At 40.2% G+C, this 18,172-nt stretch overlaps 1 long non-coding RNA gene across 2 annotated transcripts in view; it reads left to right on the forward strand.

Annotated features, from left to right (window-relative positions):
- Positions 1-16,779, forward strand: part of LOC144305862 (uncharacterized) — a 173,573-nt gene extending 156,794 nt beyond the window's left edge. For both annotated transcript variants that reach the window (XR_013372885.1, XR_013372884.1), the window contains 2 exons: positions 12,347-12,498; positions 14,475-16,779. This is a non-coding gene — a long non-coding RNA (uncharacterized LOC144305862). The remainder of the gene's footprint in view (positions 1-12,346; positions 12,499-14,474) is intronic.
- The last annotated feature ends 1,393 nt before the right edge of the window (positions 16,780-18,172 follow it).

Raw genomic sequence — 18,172 nt, forward strand, 5'->3', positions numbered from 1 at the left:
ACACATGTAAACAAACAAAAAAATCAACAAAGAATAGAAAGACTGTTTCTGGGCTTTGGGTTGGAGGCACAGCAGGAAGTGATAGCCACATATCTATGCTCTTTAGAGAGAGGCATGTGTCACAATCCTCAGGCTGAGCAACTCGAATGCAACACCAGACTGCTGAGGTGCTGACATCTGTTCTCTTGCCCTCTGGTAGGTCAGCTCTTAGCTGTAGTATAATTTTATAGATGGAAAATTCCAGAGGGAAGTGACCTGCTCTGTGTTACAGAGCCAGGCATAAGCAAAATGAAGAGACATAGGCCTAGCCCCAATTATTTGGCATTCCAAGACCTTTCCTTTATAGTCTATAGCAGCTCAGCTGGGTGGATATCTGGCAAATGATTAGGATGGGAGGCCAGACTGGCAGGCCTTATTGTTTTCAACTCTATCTCAGTTATATTAACTTTTCCTACCTCATTACCTGAGTTTGGGATGTAAAGTGGAAAAAAACACATTTGCTTGGAACCGTACCAAAGAAAGAAAGTAGAAATCCATATTATGCGTGTGTTTCCAAGGCCGCAGGCTACCTGACCTGTTCCTCCAACTCAGGATCATTACTCCTCCCCTGTACATCTGATACCAATCCAGACCATTTATATACCTCACTGATAATGTAGTGGACACTCTGGTTGACTAATTATGATCCACGACAAAATGAGCTTCCTGCAAAGAGAGAAGTGGAGATTATACAAACAGACATCAATTTACAAAAAGAAAGAGTGTGTAGAGATGATCAGTAACGTCTTCAGGATGGCAGGACTCTCCTCCAGGCCATGGCACCTTCCACTCACAGTCCCGACAGAGACCATTCATATACTATGAAAGCAAATGCATTACTTTGTCTCTCTCGTTTACCACTTGAGTGACTCATTAATGGATGTTTATCCTCATTATAGGTGAATGTGGCCCAGAACAAGAGGCTCCAAAGATTTACCCAAATTCTTTACTGATGCTACCATATTTGACTCTTTAGTGTCATATAAAATTGTTTAGCCAGACACTTTGATTACACAGTTTATGTCCCTGACCAAGGACTCAAAGTTTGATTAGATGCCACTTTCCTCCAATTCACTTTTATTTGATGTGCAGTTACTCGCTGCAATAAAGTACATCCTGTAGACATGAGAAAGTTGAGAAAAGGAGATGCAGGAGGAATCATGTTGCACCCTTAGGGTTGAACTTGCGCAGGAATCATTTGGATAGGCCATGTGTCCTACGCTGGATGAACAAATCCACCTGTAAGACTCAGTCAAGAGCTTGGTCATAGAGGACTCTATCTATCATGATTGATATCCATGTCAGTGCTCCTCAAACTTTCACCACTCCTCTCTTGTTTTAGCTCACTAAACTGAGGTGAGATAGGTGGATCTCACCCTCAATTTATCAATATGGAGGAATTGGCTTTAGAGGTTGGATTATAGACAAGTCTCCAAGCTGGTGATGGGTAGAGGCAGAGGAGCATCCTACTTTCCCATCCTTTCCCCCCCTTGACCCTAATGCCCTACAATGAGGTGTCCCTAGAAGCCACAGTCATGTCCTGTTTGTGAGCAAACATGAATGTATCTTGGCCCAGAGCTCTTGAGGAGAATAGAATATAAAGAGACATTTCCTCTGTCTCGCCAGATGGCTTCAGGATAAAATTCTTCCCCAAACCAAGTGTTAGAGTCCAGTTGACTATTTCAGGGAGGGCAAGAAATAACAGGGAGAAGAATTTAATCCTCCTCCTCCCCTAACACACCATTACATCCAAGCTTGGTGGGAGCAGATCCTGCCAAAACAGGCAAGATTGTTGAACTGAAATCAAAAGGAGGGGCCCCGGCAGAGCAGACCCTTTCAAAAATGAAGATTGGAGGCTGGGGAAATCCACAATCCACAGATCTGAGGTTCCAGACTGGACTCAGCTCCTGGGAGCTGGCTGGGCAGGACATGGAATAAACTGAAGAATACTGAGCCCCATCCAACCCATCTGGGAGCCCACAGTGGAAAATAATGGGGGTAGTACAGTGGGACAGCCCCAACTTCTTGAGATCAATGCATACCTCTGTGCTTGTCTGCATACTTTGTATAAATTTTCATTTTGAAAAAAAAAAAAAAAAAAAAAAAAACCCTGAACGGTTAGCATTAAGAATAGCTGCTCATTCTTAAAATGCTTTGGAGAAACCAGAACTTGGAGAAGTCAATGCAAAGGAGGGTGGGGATAAACAGGGAAAAATAGTCTCCCAAAAGAAACGTGAAGGAGCTGGATGTTTGGTCTCAAACTCTCTTATACTAAGCACTTGAGCATTTCATGCTTGGTTTTTGTCACAGAATTAGCATTAGGACCTTCGAATGCATTCATTCATGGGACGTGCATGATGCTCCTACTTAGCACCAAACATTGGCAAGGTTAAAAACAAATAAGAGGGGATCCCTAGGTGGCTCAGCAGTTTAGCGCCTGCCTTGGGCCCAGGGTGTGATCCTGGAGTTGCAGGATCGAGTCCCGCGTCAGGCTCCCTGCATGGAGCCTGCTTCTCCCTCTGCCTGTGTCTCTGCCTCTCCCTCTCTTTCTCTATTTCTCTCTCTCTCTCTCGTAAATAAATAAAATCTTAAAAAAACAAATAAGATATGGCTCTGTACCTAAGGGATGCCAACGATAATGAATTAGCCTCTAATCAAATGAGACTGAATTACTGAGTAATCTTGGTAAATTCAATCACCTTAAAAACAACAACATAGACACACATACAATCAGTGGCAGATTTTCCCAGGTCTCCTTTGGCTCCTTCATCCAATGTGGCACCCACGTCTCCTGAGAATTGCCTAGTTATCCTCCATTTGCCTTACATCTATTTAAACCTGGAAGCAGAATGTTAGAAGGGACTAAAGACCTGCAATACTAGCTTTCCCCAACCCTCCCTTGTGTAAATGAAGGAACAGAGACTCATAGAAGACAAGCAGCTGAGCAGCTTCCTGAACAATCTTTCATGTTCTGTGTCTCCCACTTGATGGATTAGCAGCACCTAAGGTGACTTGATCTTAATGAGACAAGACTTCAGTTGCAATCTCATAAGTAACAGGAGACCATCCCCCCACTCTAAGCTGACCAAGTGTGGTTTGCTCAGGTCCATTCCATGCCTCCAGCCCTTTCTGCCGTGTCCCTCCTGCATGTACCCATCCTTTAGTGAAAATGGGGGCTTAGGGCTCTCTAACAAGTCTTTATCCTTTCTCTGCTCTGTACTTTCACTCCTGAACTTGCTGTTTCATGACATTTTACGGTAACTTCATACTGTGAAAATCATGTTCATCTTTCAAGACCTACTCCTCTTTCCCTAGGATTCAAATCCGTTCTTCCTGTTTTGATTCTCAACAGTGCTGTGTTCTTGCTTTGTCATCAAGGAGCTGCTTTTCAGTAGGGATGATGTCTTATGTGTAACTGTTGATTGTAGGGTCTGACATAGAACTGTCTACTTGCTGGGGAAACATTTCTTGAAGAGAGATACCCCATAGACCTCCAACTCATTGCTTGCAGGACCAAATTTGGAACTGAAGTCCCATGACTCTTACACTTGTGCTCTTTTTTTTACACCCTCTGACTCCTGGTTCACCAATTTGTGGAGCTTATTTGAGGTCTTGTTTCACACCATGGTAGTAGAAGCTTATTGCCTATTTATTAATGACACTTTGCTGAATTCAAAGAGAAACAGAGTCTTTGAAAGCATAGACTTCCATTTAGATGTTGGCTTTCACCGATCTTTCCTTCCTTTTTTTTCTCTTCCCTACTGTTTCTCTTCTCCCTCTTTCCTCTCACCTTTTCTGCAATCCCCCATCTACGTCTGCTAATAGAAGACAGTCCAGGTGTTTGGAGTTTTGTAAATACTGATGCAGCATCTGCCTGGCCTGAAGAGACACAATCTTACACCAGACCTTCAGTGTATGGGGTCAACAGAGCATTCAGGGGAATCTCTAAGTGGAGGCTGATCCTAGAGGCATCCACCCTGAGTTATATCTGCCTTTGTACAGCTTCATCATACTGGTAGGTCTAAGAGGACCAAACAGGGCAAATAGATAGATTGGAGATCTTTCTGCCTCATCATGGCCAAGGAAGGATAGATAGGCAGGAAAGCTCCAGAGTTCCTGGAGCCTAGAAAAGCACACTTGGGCTCACCATCCCTGGATGCTGGAGTCTCATACGCCCACTCCCTATCCCTTCCTTAACCCGTTGGCATCTCCTTAGGTTTTGTGGTTCTCTTTTCTATCCTTGCCTCTCAAGCACCAGTACCTTTCAAGTGCCCTGTTCTCTATCCTCCTCTATCCTCTTTGTTTTCACAGAGAGCTTCTGAGTCCTCTCCCATGATTGGCATTATCACCTGGATGTTGTTGTCTCTCAGATCTGACCTCTCTCCTGAAGTCTAAGCCTAACTGATCATTGGACACTGGAACTAAATTTCCCTCTCAGTTAGGAAACACAGTCTCACACCCTCTCCTGTGTCTCCTGCCTTAATAACTGACACCACTGGACACGGTATCCTACCCTAGCAATCCAGGCATGTCCTAGATCCCATCCTCACTGTAACCCTCCCAAAGAGTCATTAACTACTAATCAGTTTCTAGAGATCAGTGGAAGCCACTTGCTTCTTGTGTTCTTCAGACCCTTTCAGTCCCATATGCAGCTCTAACAATAGCCTCCTGATCTTCAGGTGGTCTTCCCCCTAACACGACCACGACAGGAGCCTTTAGCTTCTGCTATTTCTCCATCGGAAAGGAAGGGCATTGGACTACATCTCCGAGAGCTGTCCCAGCCCTGATATTCCTTCACATTTGTCAGCTTGCATATATCACAGGCCTAGAGTAAAAATTTGAGTTTTCTGCCCTTTACCCATTCCCTGCCTCTCAATAACTTTTTTATTCCTCCTCCTCCATTCTGCTAAAAGAGCTTTTGATTGAAATGTGGCAGCCCTAGGACACAAATCTTTAGCCAGAGTATGATTTCCCAGACATTCCCAAGGGAGACAGTCCCGTGTCCTTTCCTTCTGCAGGGAAGGGAGTTGTCTGGAGCCAGGACTTGCACAGAGTGGCCGTTGTTTTCCTCTTATCATGACTGTTATTGTTTTGAGGGCACTGCTCCTCCACTCAGCAGAGGCAGACACACAGATGGAAAGTTTTAAGATGTTTTTCTCCCTGCAAATTAATCAGAGGGCAAATCAAATCTTTGACCCCATTGCACCCTCACCGCCGTCCCTTTAGACACTGGGTTTAATGAGGTGGTTCCTAAGGGTTAGTGTTGCCCTGAGGACCAGGGCTCCTTTGGTTTTGATTTAGAAGCTTTAGTGGAGGGACACCAAGGGGAGCAGTGAGATTTGCACCTGCCAAGAGTTGGTGAACTCGCCATCATCTCTGAAATAACACCTCTGTCTCCACGTTTGAGCTACTGCCACCCTTCTGCTCCCACGCTGACCCCCTCACTCTCTTCTTTAATTGGGAAGCAGATTGCAGGGCACATCACAGGCTGGGAAGCAGTGTGATGCCACACTGGCTCCAGTTTGTGTGTGTATGTGTGTGTGTGTGTGTGGGGGGGTGCGGTGTCCCCGGCTTTCTAGATACTAGAGGTTGCTAGACAAGGGACAGAGAAATGCAAGTACATCCCATGCTGATTCTGGTAAGAAGCTGGCAAAGACTATTTGAGGGATCTTAAGACATATCTGAACCTTATGAAATATTAGAGCCTGAATAGGAATGTGAAGTTATGTATGTACTCCCCAACTGCACCTGCCATTTTACAAGTATGGAAAATAAGACTTACAGCAAATTAGTGGAGAACTCTCAATCCTGTGTACTTCCCATTACAATCTGCTTCCTAACTGGGTGTGGGTTTCCTTATTCTCCAGAGCCAGGGAGCATCAACATTTGGCTTCAAAAACACTGCTAAATCCTGAACAAACAAACATGAACATGCAAGGTAGTGTTCAAGCTCTCTTACTCTCAAACCTACATGTAATGCTTGTGTTGAACTCTGGGATCCAGGCTTGTTTCAGTGTTTCCCCAACTTATTATTTATAGGTAGGGGAGGAAATATGAGGCCCACGGATACATACGTACTCCCCAAGCTCCCACGCTGATTCTTAAAAGATAAGGGGGTGGGGGTTGTTCGTGTGTATGGAGCAGAGACAGACTTTCCTAAATTTTGGTCAGCAGTGTTTGTCTTAGATCTGGGAAGCATGGTAGAGTGGAGGAGGTTTCAATTAGAGGAACTTCATAGAGAACTGAGTGGGTTCCCCCTTTTGCCTTCCTCCTCAATCACTGAGTTACATTCCAACTTTAGAATTCTTCAAGATTAAAAAAAATTGGGAAACAAACAAGGTTAGGAGTCAGAACCCCTAACCTGGTTTTGCTCCTGTAACTCATCCATATATTCGTATATTTAGGACAAAATGGTCATTGAGCTACTACTATATGACTGGAATATTCTAGGTGCTGGGTATTTGATGTGGGCCAGTGCAAAATTCCTGTTTCTCTAGGTCTCACATTACAGTGGGGAAGTCAAAATTGCCACAGGAGTAATATTATCAAATGCTATAAAGAAAACAAAAATTGGATAAGGCAGTAGAGAGGACCTGACAAGAGAATGTGTTTGTGTGGGGTTGTGTCCTGATGTTTTAAAATAGGTCCATAAATTCTTTCATACACTTCAAAATGTGAAGCCTAATTCCCCTTGCCTTGAGTGTGCTCTAGATGTAATGACTTGTTCCTAAGAAATAGACTGAAGTGGAAGTCATGGGGTATGACTTTGGAAGCTGGATAATAAAATCACTGTGTCTTTCTCCTGTTTTGTTTTTTATTTTTTGAAATGTCTGTTCTGTGGGAAGTTTACCAACATGTTACGAGGACACTCAAGCATCTTAAGAGGCTCAGGTTGCAGGGAACTGAAGCCTCTTGTCAAAAGCCCTGTAAGGAACCTCTAGGAAACTGGTTCTCTAGCCTCAGACAAACCTTCAGATGACTGCAGTCCCTGCCAACATCCTGATGGCAAGGGAATGAGAGACACTAAGGCAGAAACACCCAGATAAGCTGATCCTGGATTCCTGATCAAGAACAACTATGCGGTAAATATTTGTTGTATGAAGCCAGAGGTTTAGGGGGTGATTTGTTTAATGGTAATAGATAACTAATATATAGGGATGTTCTCTCTCTGGGAAAGGAGTAGTTGAACAGAGACCAGAATGAAAAGGGAAAATGAGCCAAGTTAAGATACATATGAAGAAAGCCTGAAGCAGAAAGCATAGAACTGGCAAAGGCCTTTTGGTAGGAACATGCTGGAAATGTTCAAAGACATGTCACAGAAAAATAGTCCAAGATTTGGAAATGGACAAGACATCACTGGACAGCCTTTCAGAGGAGAGCTGAGCATCATCGAGGGTATTTTCTGGGGCTTACCCGATTATGCTGAGATATTTCTCTTTGACTTTTTTTTTTAAGATTTTATTTATTTATTCATGAGAGACAGACAGAGAGAGAAAGAGAGAGAGAGAGAGAGAGAGAGAGAGAGAGAAAGAGAGAGAGAGAGGCAGAGACATAGCGAGAGAGAGAGGCAGGCTCCATGCAGGGAGCCCGATGTGGGACTCGATCCCGGTTCTCCAGAACCATGCCCTGGGCCGAAGGCAGGCACTAAGCCGCTGAGCCATCCAGAGATCCCCTTTGACTGACTGTTTTTTTTTTTTCTTTTGACTGACTTTTGATTGCCTAAGTTACTTTACAATTCCGTTGAGGTGGAATTCAACTTGTAGAAAACTTATATGAATGCAAATGATTCTTTTCTAAAACAGTATAATTAATTTTGTCCTGTAGAGCTATAACTGAATTCTACTCTGTAGTAAAGAAGGCCCTAAACAATACAATTTACGCAGCTTTGAATTAAAATTTTAATACCACACAATTCACCCATTTAAATCAATGTTTTCTCAGTATATTCATAGGGTTATGCAAGCACCACCACAATCTAATTTTTGTCCACCGCATAAAGAAAACCCATACCCATTAGTAGGTTCCCTTCCTTCCATCATCCCCTCTATTATCTCTCTCTCCCAGATCAGCCCCAGATAATCACTAATCTACTGTCTGTCATAGATTTGCCTATTCTAGAAATTTATATAAAGGTAATTATACACTATGTGGTCTTTTGGGATGGGCTTCCCTCATTTAGCATAATTTGCATGGTTCAATCATCTTATAGCATGTATTAATACTTCAGTCTTTATTGCCAGATTCAATTGTATAGAAATGTAATATTTTGTCTTTTTATGTATTAGTTGATGGACATTTGGGTTTTTTCTACTTTGGGGATAGTGTGACTAATGTTCCCATGAACAACAGGTCTAGTTTTTATGTGAATGCATGTTTTAATTTCTTTGGGGTATCTACCTAGGAGTGGAATTGCTGGGTCCTATGACAAGGCCATGGTTAGTATTTTGAGGAACTGTCAAACTATTTTTTAAAGTGGCTGCACCATTTTACATTCCCTCTAGCAGCGCGTGAGGGTTCCAATTTCTCTACATCCTTGCCAACACTTATTATCATCCATCATTTTGATTATAGCCATTTTAGTGGGTATGAGGTGATTTCTTGTGGTTTCAATTTGCATTCCCTAATGACTAATGATGTTGAACATCATTTCATGCACTTATTGGCCATTTTTATATTTTTCTTGGAGCAATGTCTATTTAAAGCCTTTGCCAATTTTTAAATTTGTCTTTTACTGTTGAGTTTTAAGAATTCTTTATATATTCTGGGAAGAAGTCTTTTATCAAATATATGACTTGCAATTATTTTCTCCCACTGTAAGAGTTGTCTTCACTTTCTTGATGGTATTATTGGCAGAAGAAAAGTTTTAAATTTTAAGTACTATTTTTTCTTTTCTTTTTCTTTTTTTTTTTTTGATTGTGCTTTTGGTATTGTATTAAAGAAACAACTGCCTGACCCAAGACCATAATTTGCTTTTATGTTTTCTTCTAAGAGTTCTGTTGTTTTAGCTCTTACATCTAGGTCTATTATTCATTTTGAGTTAATTTTGTGTATGTTACATGGTAAAGATCTATATTAATTCTTTTTGTTCTCCAAGTTTTTATTTAAATTCCAGCTAGTTAACACACAGTATAATATTAGTTTCAGGTGTAGGATTTAGTGATTCATCACTTACATACAACACCAGTGCTCATCACAAGTGCCCTCCTTAAACCTCCTCACCTATTTAACCTATCTTTCCCCTCTCCCTTCCCTTGGGTAACCATCAGATTATTCTCTATAGTTAAGAGTCTGTTTCATGGTTTGCTTCTCTCTTCCCCCCACCCATGTTCATCTGTTTTGTTTCTTATCCTGTTGTCACTGCACCATTTTCTAAAGACTATTCTTTCCCCCATTGAATTATCTTTGCATCCTTGTTGAACATTAATTGCTGTGTGTTTTTATTTATGGGTTTTCAATTCTATTTTATTGAGCTATGTGTCTATCTTTATGCTAGCACCACATTTTCTTGGTTGCTATAGTTTTGTAGTAATTTTTCAGGTAAGGGAGTGAATTCTTCAACTTGGTTCTTCTTTTTCAAAATTGTTTTAACTTTTCTGAATCCTGTGAATTTCTATAGGAATTTTAAGATTTCTAAGGAATTTTAAGTTTGTCAATTTCTGGGGAAAAAAAGGCAGCTGGTATATTGATAGGGATAGTTTTGTATCTGGGGAGTAAAGTCATCTTAACAATATTGTCATTTGATTTATGAACATGAAATATCTGTCCGCTTATTTAGATGCTCCTTTATTTCTTTCAGTGACAATTTGTAATCATCAGTGCATGTCCTGTACTTCTTTTAAAGTGTATTCTTGGTCGCTCAGTTGGGTTAAGCGTCTGCCTTCAGCTCAGGTCATGTTCTCAGGGTCCTAGGATAGAGCCTCGTGTTGGGCTTTCTGTTCAGCGGGGAGTCTACTTCTCCCTCTCCCTCTCTCTTTGTGCTCTCCCCCTCTCTCTCAAATAAATAAATAAATAAATAAATAAATAAATAAATAAAATCTTAAAAAAAGTGTGTTCTTAAGTATTTAACTATTATAAATAGAATTAAATTATTAATTTAATTTTCAAGATTTTCACTGCTAGTATGTAGAAGTACAAGGGATGTTTTTATATTGATTTTATATTTTCCAACTTTGCTGATTCTAACTTGTTTTCATAGTATTTTAGTAGATTCCTTGGTAGTTTCTAAATATTTTTTTTTTAAATTTTATTTATTTATGATAGTCACAGAGCGAGAGAGAGAGGCAGAGACACAGGCAGACGGAGAAGCAGGCTCCATGCACCGGGAGCCCGATGTGGGATTCGATCCCGGGTCTCCAGGATCGCGCCCCGGGCCAAAGGCAGGCGCCAAACCGCTGCGCCACCCAGGGATCCCTCCTTGGTAGTTTCTAGATACAAAATTATGCCATATGCAAGTACACAATTTTACTTTTCCCTTTCTCATCTGGTTGACTTTTATTTTTTTTTCTTGCCTAATTTCTTGCTCGACCCCCTAACAATGTTAAAGAAGTTGTAAGAATGGATGATCTTGTCTTGATCCTGATCTTATGGTGAAAGCATTCAGTATTTCACTATTTTTTTAATGTTTCAAGTTTTTATTTAAATTCTAGTTAGTTAATATTAGTTTCAGGAGTAGAATTTAGCAATTCATCAATTCTTTATAACACCCATCACAAAAAGTACCCTCCTTAACACCCATCACCCATTTAGCCCATGCCCTTCCCACCTCTTCAGCAATCCTCAGTTTGTTCTATGCAGTTAAAAGTCACCTTTATGATTTGCCTCCCTCTCTTTTTTTCCTTCCTGTATGATTATCTATTTTGTTTCATAAATTCCACACGTGAGTGGAATCATATGGCATTTGTCTTTCTCTGACTGACTTATTTCACTTAGCATAATAAACTAGCTCTATCAATGTCATTGTAAATGGCAAGATTTCATTCTTTTCCGATGGCTGAGTAATATTCCATTGTGTGTGTGTGTATATATATATATCACATGTTCTTTATCTTGCATCAGTCTTTGGACATTTGAGCTCTTTCCATAATTTGACTATTGTTTCTTTAAAAGATTTTGTTTATTTATTTGAGAAAGAAAGAGAGAGTGTTTTTTATCCTTTGGGTAAATACCTAAGTATTCATAATGCAATTGTTGGGTTGTAGGGTAGTTCTAATTTTAACTTCTTGAAGAATCTCCATCCTGTTTTCCAGAGTGGCTGCAGCAGTTTTCATTCCCACCAACAGTGTAAGAGGTTTCCCCTTTCTTCACATACTTGCCAACATCTGTTGTTTCCCCTGTTGTTAATTTTAACCATTCTGACAGATGTGAGGTGGTATCTCATTGTGGTTTTGATTTGTATTTCCCTGGTGAATGATGATGAACATCTTTTCATGTGTCTATTAGTCATCTGTATGTCCTTTTTGGAAAAATGTCTATTCCTGTCTTCTGCCCATTTCTTAACTGGATTATTTGGTTGTAGGATGTTGAATTTGAGTTCTTTATAGATTTTGGATGCTAACTCTTTATCAAATATGTTATTTGCAAATATCTTCTCCCATTTTAAAGGTTGCCCTTAGTTTTGTTGATTATTTCCTTTGCTGTGCAGAAGGTTTTTATCTTGATGATGTCCCAATAGTTCATTTTTGCTTTTGTTTCCCTTGCCTCTGGAGATATGTCCAGCGAGAAATTGCCATGGTCGAGGTCAACTTCAATTTTTTTTGTAAGTGTTCTGTGGTTCTCAGAGTACAGATCTTTTACTTTTACCTCTTTGATTAGGTTTATCCCTAGGTATCTTATGGTTTTTGGTGCAATTGTAAATGGGGTCAATTCCTTGATTTCTCTTTCTGCTGTTTCATTATTCATACATAGAAATGCAACAGATTTCTGTACACTGATTTTGTATTCTCTGACTTTACTGAATTTGTGTGTCAGTTCGAGCAATTTTTTGGTGGAGTCTGTTGGGTTTTCTACATAGAATATCATGTTGTCTGTGAATAGTGAAAGTTGAGTTTTGTCCTTGCCGATTTGGAGGCCTTTTATTTCTTTTTATTGCCTTCTACTATTAAGTATGATAGCTGTGGGTGTCTGTATATGGTCTTTATCACAAAGAAGGAAGTTCCTTTCTTCCTAGTTTGCTAAGTGTTTTTTTTTTTTTTAATCATGCAAGGTGTTGGATTTTTGTCAGTTATTTTTTTCTATGTTTATTGAGATGATCATATGGATTTGGTCCTTTTTTTTTTTTTTAAATGTTTGGATTTTTTTTTTTTTTTAGATTTTATTTATTCATCAAAGACACAGAGAGAGACAGAGACACAGGCAGAGGGAGAAGCAGGCTCCCGCAAGGAACCGATGTGGGACTCAATCCACTGGCCCCGGGATCACGACCTGAGCTGAAGGCAGACGCTCAACCACTGAGCCACTCAGGTACCCCTAGATTTGGTCCTTTTTAAAAAATATGGTATATTACATTAAGTAATTTTCAGATGTTAAACTAACCTTGCATTTCTGGGATAAGTCCCACTTGGTTTGGTGCATAATAATTATTTTTATATGTTGCTTAATTCAGTTTGCTAGTGCGTTGTTGAGTATTTTTGGTGTCTGTATTCATATGGGAAATTAGCCTATTCCAATATTATTTTCTTGTGATGTCTTTGTGTGTGAGGATCAAGTAATACTGGTCTCATATAAGGAGTTGAGAAGTGCTCTCTGCTGCATTTTTGGAAGGGTTTTGAGGTTTGTATTCATTTTTCTTGAGTGTTTGTCAGCTTTTAAAATAACTGATTCCATTATTTTACTTGTTATAGATCTATTCCTATTTTTTATATCCCTTGATTAAATTTCTACTATTTCTCTCTTTCTAGACATTTATCCATTTACCATAAGTTATCTAATTTGTTGGTATACAGGTGTTCATGGTATTCTTTTATATGCATTTTTATTTATGTAAGATTGATTATGACGTTTCTTCTTTCATTCTTGATTTTAGTAATTTGAGTCCTCTCTTTTTCTCTTGGTCAGCCTACCCAAATATGTATCAGTTTTATTGATCTGAACATTGTATTTCATTGTCTTATATGATATTAACCAGGTTTGCACTTATTAGAAAATTCACTTTAACATTTCTGACAGCCTATGTATACACATATATGTCTGTTCTTCAAATTTTCTTCTGAACCAATCTTAAGTGGTTCTCTCACTAATGAGTTGAGTAAAATATTTGACATGTGTTGATTGCATATTTTAATGGAAATAATGTTTTAAGCTTTTGAAAGTTATACTTTAGCATAAAGTAGAAAAATCAATGAGAAGTCAGAAGGGGTGGAAAATGAGTCAGAGAGAAAAACACAGAACAGATCATGTATGTCTTTGTAGGCCATGCTAAGAAGGTTGTTTTTTGCTCTAGGTGAGAGGAAAAGCTATTAGCATCACCTCAGACAAGTTCCATCCTTAACTGAGACCTCAAATACCGATCTGTCTCTATGCCATTTCACAGGATGACTGTGAGGATGGAATGGGATTATAGAACTGAAAATGGCACTTAGTCTGGTCATCTGTGAGGTCAGTTTTCAAGCACTCATGACTTGGTCCAGATTTTTGTTTTCAAATCCTTACTTATTGGCAGTTTCTTGAGGAAAGAAGACAGGGAATTCTAGAGGGCTGGACCCTGGATCCTGAGAAAAGCAGTCTTATCCATGAAGATACTGGGAATTTCATACATGAAATAGGGGCTAGGATGGTCATTAGACCCCACAGAGAAGAGGAAATGGGATTAAGGCAATTTGAGGGTTCAAATGGTGGGCATGGCTTATCTCACTATCTCTGGCTGGGGCTGGTTCTGGGTGATTTGAGGGTTAAGGTGGTGGAGAGGCAAGTCTGAGGAGTAGACAGGGCATGAGAGAGAGATGCTGGGGTGTGTTAAATACGGTTGATAGAAGGTCTCTGAATTCAAAGGTCAGAAGTTTGAGCTTGAAGTGGAAAGCAAAATTCTGGCAAGTAACTAAGCTGCAAAATAGGTTTAGGATGTGAGTGTATTATGGTGCTTAGGGCTGGGAGAGACAAAGGCCAAGAAGAGAGATGACAGTGAACCAGAGAGAAAACACCCTTCAGACAGTTTGCCTTGGACAAATGACCAAGCGTCTCTCTCTAGCCTGCACATGAGAGTATTCATAGATGGAAAATGAATCAAATAAATATCTCTTTCATTCAATCTTCTTTATCTTTATTTTATTCTGCCCCGTGGCTTGATCTAAATCTTAAACTATTCGTGGAGATTTTAAAATATATTCCAGCCCTGGGAATCCTCCCTGGACAACTTTTGCTGGTTGTATAATTTAAATTCCTGTTGTTTATGCTAACTCCCATTTTCTCTTGTCTTTTCCTCTGCAATCTGTCTTTCCCAGCGTTCAGCTCAAGTCCTGAGGAGCAGTGGTAAACCCCAGACAACCTGCAAGGCAAGTCTAATAGGCTGGAATGGGTGGGCCTTCAGGGAAGGAGAACACTCTCAGGAAATGGTCTGACCGCACAACCCTGGTTGCTGGAGGTAATAGAAACCCAAATTACTCGGCTCACAAGCCTACTTTATCAGCATGACCTGAGTACAGAGAGCTATAAAGTGTGTTCTTTGAGGATTTTCTTTTCTTCCTTTTTCTCTCTTTGCAATTAAGAGTAGAAGTCTCCAGGAAAAGAATCATATAAACATAAGGGTAGAATTAAGATAAATGCATTCCTTTTGCTTAGGAAATTTTCCATGATGAATGAATAGCTCTCTAGTCCTTATTCAGCAAGGTCAAGTGCTGGCTCTTTAAAGAAGATTCACTTTTCTACAGCTGAGGCTGGGTGTTGGGGCTGGGGGCCTTGAGAGAGAAAACAATTTTATAGAAAAAGAGAACTAATAGTCAATGCTGAATTCTCCCAAGAGATTGCTGCTCCTTGGTGGTTTCAGAGCTGATGGTGGACTCTATGATTGCTTTGGGGTCTCTCTCCTAGTCTGCCTCTGGAGCTGACTTGAGTCTTCATTGTTAAAGCTGTGAGACCTAAGAACACTTTCTTTTTTTTTTTTTAAGATTTTATTTGTTTATTTATATGAGGGACAGAGAGAGAGAGAGACAGAGACAGAGACAGAGACGACAGAGGGAGAAGCAGACTCCATGCAGGGAGCCCGACATGGGACTTGATCCCAGAACTCCAAGATCATGATCTGGGCCAAAGGCAGGCACTGAACCACTGAGCCACCCAGGGATCCCCATTAGAACACTTTCAATAGAGGGTCCCATGCTCATTCCAGATGGAAACAAAACTTCTGCTTTTCATTTACACCCCAGAGTGAACAAACCTCAAGATAATATGATTGGAAATGCTTCATGGAAGAAAGGTTATCAGAAAACCTGGGTCCCAGACCTGACTCTGCCACTAACAAAGCTCAGAAAATGCAAATGATATGTCTACTCCCTGACCAATGCCACAGCTGGTGAGATTGGCAGGAGTTGGGCTATAATTTCTAAGTTCCTCCCAAACTCTGACATTCCATGTCTGAGTGTCATAGAGACCCCTGAACATTCCTAAAGGTCCACTTGCTTTTTCTAATTGTCTTCTTATATCCCTTCCTCTGTACCAAATTTTTAGAGGGCTTGGTGTAACAAAGTTAGAAAGCTGCTGAACAGACAAACATTACCTGAGGAATCTGGCTCGGTTTTATTCTTAGTTTTGAAAGCAAGTAGGGATGAAAAGACTTAGAACATAGGATGTTTGATATTTAGGATTGTCAGGCCTAAAGGACATACTAGAGCAAAATCTTACACATTAGGAAAAAAAATCATGTTCCTAGAGGTGAAATAACTAGAGGAAGAATGATGAAGTCCATCTTTATAGATGTGCTTATTGCATTCTAATTTAGAGGTTCTGCTTATCAAGGGAAGACATACAAGTGGAAGAATAGATGGACAAGAAGAAAATGATGTAGGAACACAGATGGTTCATTACTTTGTCACTTTGTATGGGTTTTCAGGACCTCTGGCCTTTACCTTAAGAGGTGAATCTCCATTTGGGCTACACTGTCACCAAGAAGTGAATAGAATCCTGGACCCATTATAGAGATATCTTGGCCAGTTCTCTCTGAAAGGTTATGGAATGGATTCCCATGCCATACACATTAATAAAATGAAAATTAAAAAGAGGAAGAAAAAGAAAGAAAATAGGAGAATAGTTCTATCAAAAGAGTCTAGTCTTCTAGCAACATTTCAGAACTTAATCTCTTTGTTTCATCTTTAAAATAAAGGTTTTTGTACCCCTTGGCATCGTCCTCCCTAATCCTTAAATACTGTTTAATCACTTTTGCATATAGCTGACATCTTAAGACCAGATTTGTTTAAAATATTCCTTTCCACTCACACTGAACCCTTTTCTTGGAGTCCAACTTCTTAGAAACTTGTCTATTTCCCTGAAACTTTTGACCATATTTCCACAAAAAATAATCTTTCAGACATTTTCAAATATTTGGCAGTGGTAACCCAGAAGGAGTCCAGTGATGGGCAAAGCTGGAGAAGCATGACTAAACTTTCTCAGAATGCTTGGTTTTTAGCTAAACAGTTTAGGAAGGCAGAAGAGGAAAAGGAAGAAGAAGAAGAAGAAGAAGAAGAAGAAAAAGAAGAAGAAGAAGAAGAAGAAGAAGAAGAAGAAAGAAGAAGAAGGGGAAGGGGAAAAGTAAGAAGAAAGGAAAGGAGAAGGGGAGGGGGGAAATGAGAGGGAGAGAAGGAAGGGAAGGGGAAGGGAAAGGAGGAGAAGAGGAAGAGGAGGAAAAGAAAAGCCATCATCCTATATTCTCTCACCACTTCCTTTGCTCTTCTTCACCCATTTCTAATCACTTCCTTCTTCAATAAGAAGGTGGCACTAACACAAACCGCCAAGTTGGCATTATGGAGATATCATAGAATTATCTGGTGTTTCTGGTTCCTTGGGGCTTAGTTAACTCTCTCTGAGGTCCTAGCATGCTGTATTCATGCCCTTCTCCGACTTACTCAGGTGTAGGCCTCCTGGCCCAGAAATTCCTCTCTCACCTTCCCACCCATGGTTTACGACAGGCAGTGATGCCAGCAAGTTGAATTGGAGAGGCAGTGGTAGAGATTGGAGACTCGGCCTGGGGGACAGATGATCCACTAGTGATGACCCCTTTAGGAATGTAGAGCTCTACATGCAGCTGCTTGGTCTGGAAGAGGTAGGAAGAATTCCTGTGAGTAAGCTGGTTCTGGGAATTCTCATAATCCCAGGGGATGTGCAACTACAGTGCATGAGTCTAACAGCTTCCAGGTTCTGAGTCACAGCTCTGGAAACCACTTTGTGATAATGGTGGTAGTGGTGTGCATGTGGGGGAAGGGTAGGTGTCCAAAGAAATGCTAGTTGTCTGAGAAATGATCCTAAAATGCACACCAGAGAATAAGCAAGTGTCTAAAGGCACAATCAAGTAGCGTGGATTCTGGTATCTTCCAAGTGTTTCATATCATGGGAATCACTGACTACAAAGGTATTCCGTTGACTGGTGGGGGCAGGGTGTTAGACAATCTGCCTGGCTGCTGTATCTGTTGTGGGAGGGAAGTCTGAGTTCTTTCACTCAGAATAATTATTTTGAGATTCATCTATATGTCAATTATATCGGCCCTTAATTCTTTTTTGTTACCATGATATAAGCAATATATACCACATCTTGCTTAACCACTCACCTGTTGAAGGGCATCTGGGCCATTTCTAGTCTGGAGATATTATAAATCAAGCTGCTATAAACATCTGTGTGCAAATTTCTTGTCTGAAGATAGTTGTTATTTCATCTAGGTGTGCAATTGTGGGTCTTATGACAAGTGTGTGTTTAACTTTTTAAGAAACTGTGTTTCAAAGTGGCTACACCATTTTGCTTTCCTACCAGTAATGTATGAGTTATAATTGCTCCACATCCTTGCCAACAGTTGGTGTGAACCAGCGTATTAAATGTTCACAACTCCAATAAACCTGTAGTGATATCTCATTGTTGCTTGATTTGCATTTCCCTAATAACTAAAGATGATAAACATCTTTTCATGTGCCAAATATACTTCCTTTTTTATTTTTAAAG

This window comes from Canis aureus, chromosome 36 (assembly GCF_053574225.1).
Source record: "Canis aureus isolate CA01 chromosome 36, VMU_Caureus_v.1.0, whole genome shotgun sequence".
NCBI lineage: Eukaryota > Metazoa > Chordata > Mammalia > Carnivora > Canidae > Canis > Canis aureus.